This window comes from Charadrius vociferus, unplaced genomic scaffold (assembly GCF_000708025.1).
Source record: "Charadrius vociferus isolate BGI_N301 unplaced genomic scaffold, ASM70802v2 scaffold586, whole genome shotgun sequence".
In the NCBI taxonomy this organism is placed as follows: Eukaryota; Metazoa; Chordata; class Aves; order Charadriiformes; family Charadriidae; genus Charadrius; species Charadrius vociferus.
Window position 1 is genome coordinate 237984 of NW_009648902.1, and position 9022 is coordinate 247005.

The following is a 9022-nucleotide window of genomic DNA, read 5'->3' on the forward strand; positions in this document are numbered from 1 at the left end:
ACCAGGGTGGGGGCACTGTCAGCTCCTACAGAGAGGGAGTCCATATTTAGAATTGTGAGCGTGTGTCTGCAGAGGCACTGCCTATTATTCAATAAATTCCAAGTGCAGTGTCGGTATAGTTGGACAAATGAGGTTGTATGTGCTCGGAAGCCGTCTAGTGCCATAGCTACCACCTGATGAACAACTTGTGGACCATACTTCAACTACTAGATTCTGGGAGGGATTAGTTAAGGAGAAAGAAAAGCAACGTTCAACAGGAAACAGACTTCTCATTGTGCCCCTTCATTGTATATTCTCTGTGCTCCCTTTTCTGCTCACTAGCGCAGGCTAGTTTGGGACACTCTAAATTGTCAAGAGCAGCAAGGGGTTACCCGGAGTGTGCTTTGTTTGGCAATACAGACGGCTTTTTTTGTTAACTGACTTGAACCCATTGTCCGTGCTCCCCCCTCCCATACCCTCTCTCCTGTACTCACCACCCTCATCCCCAGCCCAGCTCACCCTCCACAGATCCTGTTACAGTCTTTGGGTTCATGAAGTACAAATTAGCATAATCAGATTAGCTGCATGGAGTTGTTCAGCATGGAGCTGAAAAGGAAGAAAAAGTGGTTCACAAAGAGAAGCCCTGAGGAGGGCAGAAGGGGGTAGTATTGCTGTTGTGCTGTGGTGCTGAAAACTTGCACCTGCATAGCAAGCAGATCCTCTTCTCACTAAGGACTCTTAGATGGTATTAAAGCACAGAAATTAATTGGGGGGAGGGTAAGGAGGCAGAGAAAGGATGACAAGAGGGCTGGGCAGGAGAGGGGAGAAGAGAGGAGAGGAGAGGAGAGGAGAGGAGAGGAGAGGAGAGGAGAGAGGAAAGACTCTATTAATTGAATTATCTGGATGGGGAACATATGGTTTGCTGACAGGGGAAAACATTGTTTGACTCCTATTCATCATGGAGAGGAGATCAGCTTGGTAATCTGGCCTATCAAAGTAAGAGTTGTAGAGCCTCTGCAGCAGACTTATAAGGAACATGGTAGGAAAAAACCAAACTGGCTAGGGAGGGGGCTGGTGGGGAGGGTGTTCCTGGGCATTTTCTGTGGTTGGCTTGCATCACTAACACTAGTAAACAATCTGCTTGATTGCCTTAGTGCCTGCCCTAATTTTTTCCTTTCTGCCCTCACTGGGAGAGGAATCTTCCCAGAGGACTCAAGACTCAAATCCATAGCCACAGGTTTTGAAAGCATCTGGGGGCTGTATATGCTTATGTATTCAGGAACACAAGATGAAATGGCTTGAAAGCTTTTAAAAAAAAAAATCTTCAGATACCTTCCAAGGCTGCTCCTACACTGCCAGGTCTTCCAGCTGAATTCCATGACCAGTGACCCTCATATTTCTGAGGTATCTTAAAAGCATGCATGGACAGACTTTACAAGAAAAGCACCCCAGAAAGCAGTCATGACAACCCTAAAATGTTTTAGGTTGAGCCCTCAATATCAAGAATCTTACTGACAGCCTGAACCCGAGACTTTTTCAGTACTTCACAGAGTCAGGATAAAAACAAACATAAATGCCAGGATAACTCAAGCTTTCAGGCAGTATTTATGACAAGCCCGTGGCTGACTCAAATCTGCATTTTTCAAGAAGAAATTCTGTCTTTGGTTCCATTTACCTTAAAAGCGCATGGCAGAGATTTCTGGAAGTATTTAACTGATGAAGTTGTGGTAAAAAGCTGAGAAACTTTTTTACTATTATTTTAACAGCATTTTAATTTCTCTGACTTTAGAAATAAGCAATTACATTACAAATATATTGTTAAGGGAAATATAAAACAAATTTAGATAAACAGAAACATAAAAGTTTGTCTGTTTTGGTTCACCAGCCTATGCTTTTGGGAAATGTTTGAAATTGATATAAGCCACTATATCAGGGTTTTCAGAATTACCTAACTCGCAGTTTGACTTACTTGTTAGATGTAACATAAACAAGGTGGTGGTGTTCTGTTTTCTGTAGATGAGACAATATAGAAGATATATAGAGAAGTAATATAGAAGTCTACCCCCCTACAACAAGAGAAGTGTCCATCCAGGTATGTCAGACATGGAAGAACCCTCCTGCATGCTTTCTCCCACTTTGACTGACATTTTGTCTTGTTTTCATTGTTGTCGTTTTTCTTTTTCCTTAATCTGAAAGACTAATTCGATTTTAAAGGCAAAATTTGTGGTTTTCCCTTTTTGCATGTGACCTTAAGTGAACTTCAACTTGGACGTCAAGGAGTTGATAAGGAGAAGAAAGATAGATGAGTAGACAGATAGATAGGCAGGCAGGCAGGCAGACAGACAGACAGACAGATATATACATATGTAAACGTTTTCTAATCTGCTCTGCTATTCAGTTCAAAATTGACAGGTAAAATTATGCTACTGAAGTTATCCACCATGAATTTCTCCCCTCTCTTCCAAATCTCAGAGCTGGAGAGCAGTCATTTGCATTCCACATGTCTATGCAGAAATGTGGCCTTTGAGACTGGGCTGTCCTGTGCCAAACACAGTGGCTGGGCATGTTCACCAGACGGCAGCTGGCCCCTCTTCTGTGCCTGCAAATTTAGGGAAAATGTTTGCAGCGCAGCTCAGGGGGAAGAGCCAAAGAGAGCAGCTCCCTTCAGCATTGAGTTATTTTAGTTCCCATTCAAATGGTGGGAATGGTTCCCATTCAAATGGTGGGAACGGTTCCCACCCAAGCGGAATGTGCCAGCGCCAATTGCTTTTGGCAAGTCCAACCTGCCAGGCTTACTCACTCTGTCGGGGAATCTCAGCTGGCAAATGACTTTTTGCCAGTCAGCCTGATAGAGAAGTATCTGGCCTCTTAACAGGGCCAGACACTTCCCTCTGAAAAAACCTCTTAACCTACAAGCAGTAAAGCACTTCAGGTCACAGTCAGCTGGCCTGAGCTTCTGTGGTTAGCGAAGTCTAATAGGCTCCACTCAAGGTGCTTTTAGGCATTATAGTTTCCTCTTGAGAGGCTTCAGGTCTTTCCAGCAAGTCTGAAGCCTTTTAAAGCTTGAATTTAATACTGTGCAGTCTTGAGCTGGGGGAATCTATAGGTTATGTTTTGGTTGGTTGTACATCAGTGTATCAGAACACGGTAATTCTGCTGTAATTGGGGGGAGATTTAATACTAGCTGCTCTTAGCCTTCTCAGCTCCAGGACTGAGCACTGCTGTCTGCTGGGATTTGCCAAATACAGTCAGGAGGAGAAAAATCAATATGTTGCCTACACCAACGATTGGAGGCAGAACAGCTTCCTGGAGACTTGCTTACTGTGGGTGGTCATCCTTTAGCTTTCCACTAAGGATTTAGGCTAACCAAAAAAAGAGTCTGTCTTTCAAGGTGCAGAGTAAGGGATTTCAAAGCAAGTGAGCGATCTTCCCCAGGTCTGAGGTATTCGGTGGTGTTCACAGTGCCCCTGGCCATCTGTAATGGTGGGTGTATGGGAAATCTCCTCTGCCCTGTACTTGTGAACACCTCTCTGGATCACTTGCCAGCGTAACAGTCCAACGCAGTCCACGCTGAGATCCACAGGGGTCTCACCGACTTCTGCCCACCCTTCATCCTGAGCTGCCTCTGTGCTATTTTAAGGCATAGACGCTTGGCAGTGGAGATGTACCCACAGATAGGATGGTCACTCTTTGCCATTCTTTTTGGATTTCAGTGCCTGGGGGATCCCTTTTCCAAAAGGCGCTCCCAAACAGTGGTTTACCTCAGGGTCCTCGGTTGTACACTGTCAGGTTTGCAATCCGTGGCAGAAAAATGAACCATGGAGGGATTGGATATGCATTCATTTGCAGACATGGAAAGGGGGTGGGGGGAGAATACAATGGGATGAGACTAACTCTGTTTCTCACAAAAGAGAGCTGGACCGACCCACAGTGCAATAAAAAAAAATAAAAATAATGGGGCTTTGAGCAACCTGGTCTAGTGGGAGGTGTCCTGGCCCATGGCAGGGGGCTTGGAACTAAATGATCTTTAAGGTCCCTTCCAACCTAAACTGTTCTCTGTTCTATGATTCTATGATTCTGAAATGCTACCCATGCTTACTGACAGAACAAAAAGGAATAAATTCAACCAGATACATTTGTCGACCAGATAGAGGTCAATCTCTGCCTTCTGCAACCCAAATACTTTTTTGAGCTGCTTCCTCCACCCACCTTCTCCCTCTGATTATCTGAGCACCTGCTGTATTAAAAATACAATTACACCCCTGAAAAGTGATGGATTTAGACTTTGTCACTTTGTTGATGACCTTTAGATTTAAGACTGACGCCCAAGTGACCCCTGCCCCACAGGTCAGCAGTTAAGTCGCCTATTCTCTCCACCTCCTTTCATCACCCAGCCTTCAAAGAACAAAAGTCAGATCTGCCTTGCTCATACTACTTTAGCCATGGTCACTGCATATCATTCCCTAGCAGCAAAGAAATTTGTGGGAGCCAGTTAGATATGGGAAGATAAATCACTAAACGGTTCATGAATCATATGCCTCTGAAACACATTAGTCCTGCAGCTTCTGCTTCTTGCTCAGCCCAAGATGCTAGGATGGATCTCAGTGTCGTAAACCAACTCTGTTTTGTTATTTAATTTGGCTGACTCAGGAACACTGTGAGTCTCCTTCTGCTATGCTCCTCCTCCCTGATTTAGACTCAGTACAATTAACAAGGCTGCTGAGTACATGCCTCACCACAAAGTTTTCCTTGGCATAGTCAACACTCCAGAAGAAAACGGACACCATGCAGATCTAGATTTTCACTGTGCAATGTCCAGTGCTAGGCACAGTGTGTTCACATCAGCCAGGACTTGAATCCACTGAATCTCAGGCCAGAACCATGATTGCAGACCTGCATTTCCAACCACAGCCTGACCATTACTAGGGTTCATGCACAAGACTCCAGCATCCTTGCAAGACATAGTTGCAACATATTTCTTTTCTTACCCAACCCAAATATCCAACCTCAGTCACGCTCCATATTTGCAAGGGAGATGATAGTGAGAAAGTGGACATGATGAGGCTGTCTGCACAGCAGGCTTGCTTCTGGAGATGCATGGGCAACTTTTAAGGACAGTGTACATTGCACATCACCAGGCAATCAGTTTTCTTAGGTTCTGTGATAGCTGAAGAGTGGCACTTCTCTGCTAGCACCCAGCCTCTGATGAAAGTAATCTTCATTTGACCTTAAATGTAGAGCTATATTCTTCCATTAATCCTGGTGCAAATTCCAAATGAAGGAATGTCTTGCTGAAATTTCTGCTTCAGAAAGCCATGGTAGGACACCTCACAGCCTCTGTGCAGGTTAGGAGTACTGTGGGTTTGGAGGGAGCCACGACTCTTAACTTTGCAGTATGCCTTTTTGTATTTTGCATCAAAGATGCTTCTAGAAGATACCACCTTAGCTGGTCTTCCCTACAATATTGGCAGCCATATCCTCACAAAAAAGAAAAAAAAAAGAAAAACAAAAGAAAAACAGAAAAAAAGACTGCTGTTCACAGAAGTCTAGCACTGCTAGTTATAACTAGGACACTCAGTAGGGGCCTTAAGACTAGGGACATTCTTGTCATTTATACTGTTCTGCCACTGTTGCAATGTAGGTGAGACATTTTCAGCCAGCTCCAAATGATTTGGTACATCTCCATGCTGCAAGTCCCATCATCTCACAGCACTTCCAGAGGAGGCATAGCCACATGATCCTGAGCATACTAACTAATTTGGCATTACCTGCTGTAAGCAGAGGGTCCTCTCTATGGTGGCATTGCCTTGCTTAGTATAAATACATATTTTTCAGATTTCGTAACTTTTATATTTTTCTCTTGAGACAATACCTTTCTCAGGCACATATTGTGCAGAAATCCCTCTCTTGGTTTATCATAGAGCAGCGTCAGGGCTGTGAAACGTCCAGTTGAGTATGAAACTGAAATTGACCCTGTGTCCTAGTGATTTCCCATCTTTGCCTCACAACTTCGGTATCTGTTATTGTAGTGCTTCCTCTCCCTCTTCCAGCCTCATGTTCAACTGGGGATTAGGTTATTACCACCAGGTGTTAGCCAGAAGGAGCAGCTTTACATCCTAAGCTCCTCTCAACTTTGGATGAGTTTTTATATCTGAACCTCAACTCCGCTCTGAGTCTGTAGGTTGTGCCTATGTGAACATCCCCAGATAACGATAGACTCAAATAAGAGTCCAAATCAATTCTTTAGGGTGACTGCTGCTTTACAAAGTGGAGTTAGTTAAAATCTTTTGAATCGTGAATATTTGGAAGACAAACACAACAGTGTTGCACAATGAAATTTTATTTATCTGTCTTTTTCATGAACTGGTCAAAATCTTCTTAGCATATAGCTTGAAAAGCAATTCAACCAAAAAGTGTAAGAAATCGTAATAAACAAAGAATTCCTGTCATTCTTCATCATCTGATCATTCTAATGTCAAGAATCTTGCATAAGTGCTGAACAGTAGAGCAATCCTCTGTGGGAAATTACATTGTAACGTTTTTGGTATCCTTGACCAAGTGGTATGCAAATGTAAAATGAAATTTTAGAGAAGTTTAAAAAGACAAAGATTAGTTTCTGAAATAATTTATTTGGAATATATTAGATGTTAAATAACATCATATAGCACAAAATGTAGTCAGTTACACCATATTTGTTAATGATCATACAGATTAGAAATCCACAAAACATGAAGAAAAAACCTGACCAAAAAAAATATCTTTGGTACATAGATCTAGTCATATACATGCTGAACATGAGACTAGGGAGCTCCTAAATGGAAAGGAGAACAATGAAAGCACTGATATGAACCAAAGCAATAACAAGAAGTGAAGATTTTTAGGATAGAAAATATAACAAGCATGTTACTTTACAAAATTACCAGGTTTTCTCGCCTCTTCCTTGGACAATAACTCTTCTCACAAGATGTTTTGGCTTGCCTTGGTGACGTGTTTCATAGGATAACAAGTGGCTGATAGACCAAAAAGCATGGCCAGACCTCACCCTTAAGTGCTCTGATTTACTTGGACCAATTTAGCCTGCTGTTAACACTCAGCAAGTCAACAGAAGGCTAGAAGGAGGACTCGGCTCATTGCCTTTGAAGCACTGTGCAGAAGAGGCTGTGACTCCATTCACTGATATTAAAGCGGGGAGAAAGCAGTACTAATTTCACAGACCATGCAAAAGACTCTTAGTGCATTTCCACTCAGCTGCTCTCCAGTGCAGACCTCAATCCCGATGGCTCAGAAACTCAGGGACAAGCAAACTGAAGATTAGCAGTGTTCAGAAACAAACTGAAATCACCATGAACCCTTGAGCCGTTGGTTTTTGTTTTTTTTTTTCTTTCTCTTTTGGTCAAAATTTCTCCACTGGCACATCTGTACCCTACAGCAGCAGCCCTGGATGGGGTGAGCTCTGTTCCTCTCAGACCTTGGTCTTTGTCAGTGTGCAGGACAGCCCAGTACAAGCTTAGCAGGAACCAGCCCTGGTTCTTTTGGTGCACCTGGTGGTTAGTGAGGCTTTAAAAGGCAGCACAGCTTAGGGTGCAAAATCTCCTCATGCAGAAGGGCTGTAGAGGACAGTGCACAAACCCTACCTCTGCTTCCTGAAAGCAGCTCTTTATCTCATGAATAAACAGAAACAGCCTAGGGACATGCCTTGGCACACGGGACCCCCATTCCTTCACCAGTGGTTAATAGTTTTCTTTTCTACACATTGTAGTGTACCTCCGTCCACAAGGAAGTCAAGATGACCTGTGTCAGGGAGAGCAGGATCTGACCAGGAAGCAGTTCCACTTAAATCTGGTGTCATTTTTTCTGTTGCTCTAGGCAGCTTTATAACTTGCAGTCCACACCTTTGCTGGTGCAGGTTATAGCTCAATCAGGAAATTAAATTGATTTGTGGGCAACAGCCCACAATAGTCACCTTCATGAAACTTCTTTTCATCCTGCTTATCATCTAAACACCTACAGCAGGGTGGTTGGCATTCCCTACAGGGAACCGACCCACTCAATCCAGTGGAAGACATTTACACCAATTTCTTTGTCCTTCCTCCAACAGCCTATTGGGGATGGCAAAAGCAGGGTGTTTAAAGGCAGTCAGCTAGGTACAGGCAGCATACCCCTAACCTTGCGCATGGTATTGGTACCCCACCTGGGGCAGACATCAACCCAACTTCGCGCAGCCCAGCATCACAGCACCAGGGTCTTACAGCAAGGATGTGTGCAGCTGATTCTGTCTCCCATGGCAGGAAAAGAAGGGCTGGTTCAGGAACTCGGTGCCCAAGACTTGTGGCACACAGCCCTGTGCCAAAGGGACACCTCAGTGCACCAGCGGTGCCTGCCCAGCACATGCTCCAGCTGCGTCTACACCCCAGCACAGAAAGGGCACTGCTCACTGATGTTTCCATGAAGGTTTTCACAGTGCATCACTGAGGCCTTTCTCCTGGGACCTCCCTCCCAAAACAGGACCTCCCCATTGCTATAGACAAGAAAAAAGACTGAGCAACCAACCTGCTTGGTGGGCTTTTAAGGAAGCTGAAGGGTCGCTGACCAGCTTCCTTTACATGCACACTGTCACTGCTATGGAAGAGGTTTACTCTGCCTAATGAACCCACTGAAACTCATCTATGAGTATGTCTTCTTTCGTTTTAAATTGTCATTTTTGATTTAACCTCATGGTTAATTTTGTTTAATAGCATTTTTCTCTGGCTCTAGGGAATCCCTCTATGGGATGTCTGATGCAGAAAGATCTAGCCAGATTCAAGGGCTAGGACTTGTATTTTCAAAAAAAAAGAATTGATCTGGAAACACGATTCACAGGCTCAAAAGTGAGTGCAATTAGCCCCTGCAACCACTGGTGGAGAACTGTGGCAAATATCACATCTCTCAAAATCTTTCACTACCAAGGCCAGATGTCTGTCTTGGACAAATTTTGTGGTGCAAACATCATTCTTGACCTCACTAGTATTTCCTGAAAATAGCATGGGAGAATAATCTCTTTCCC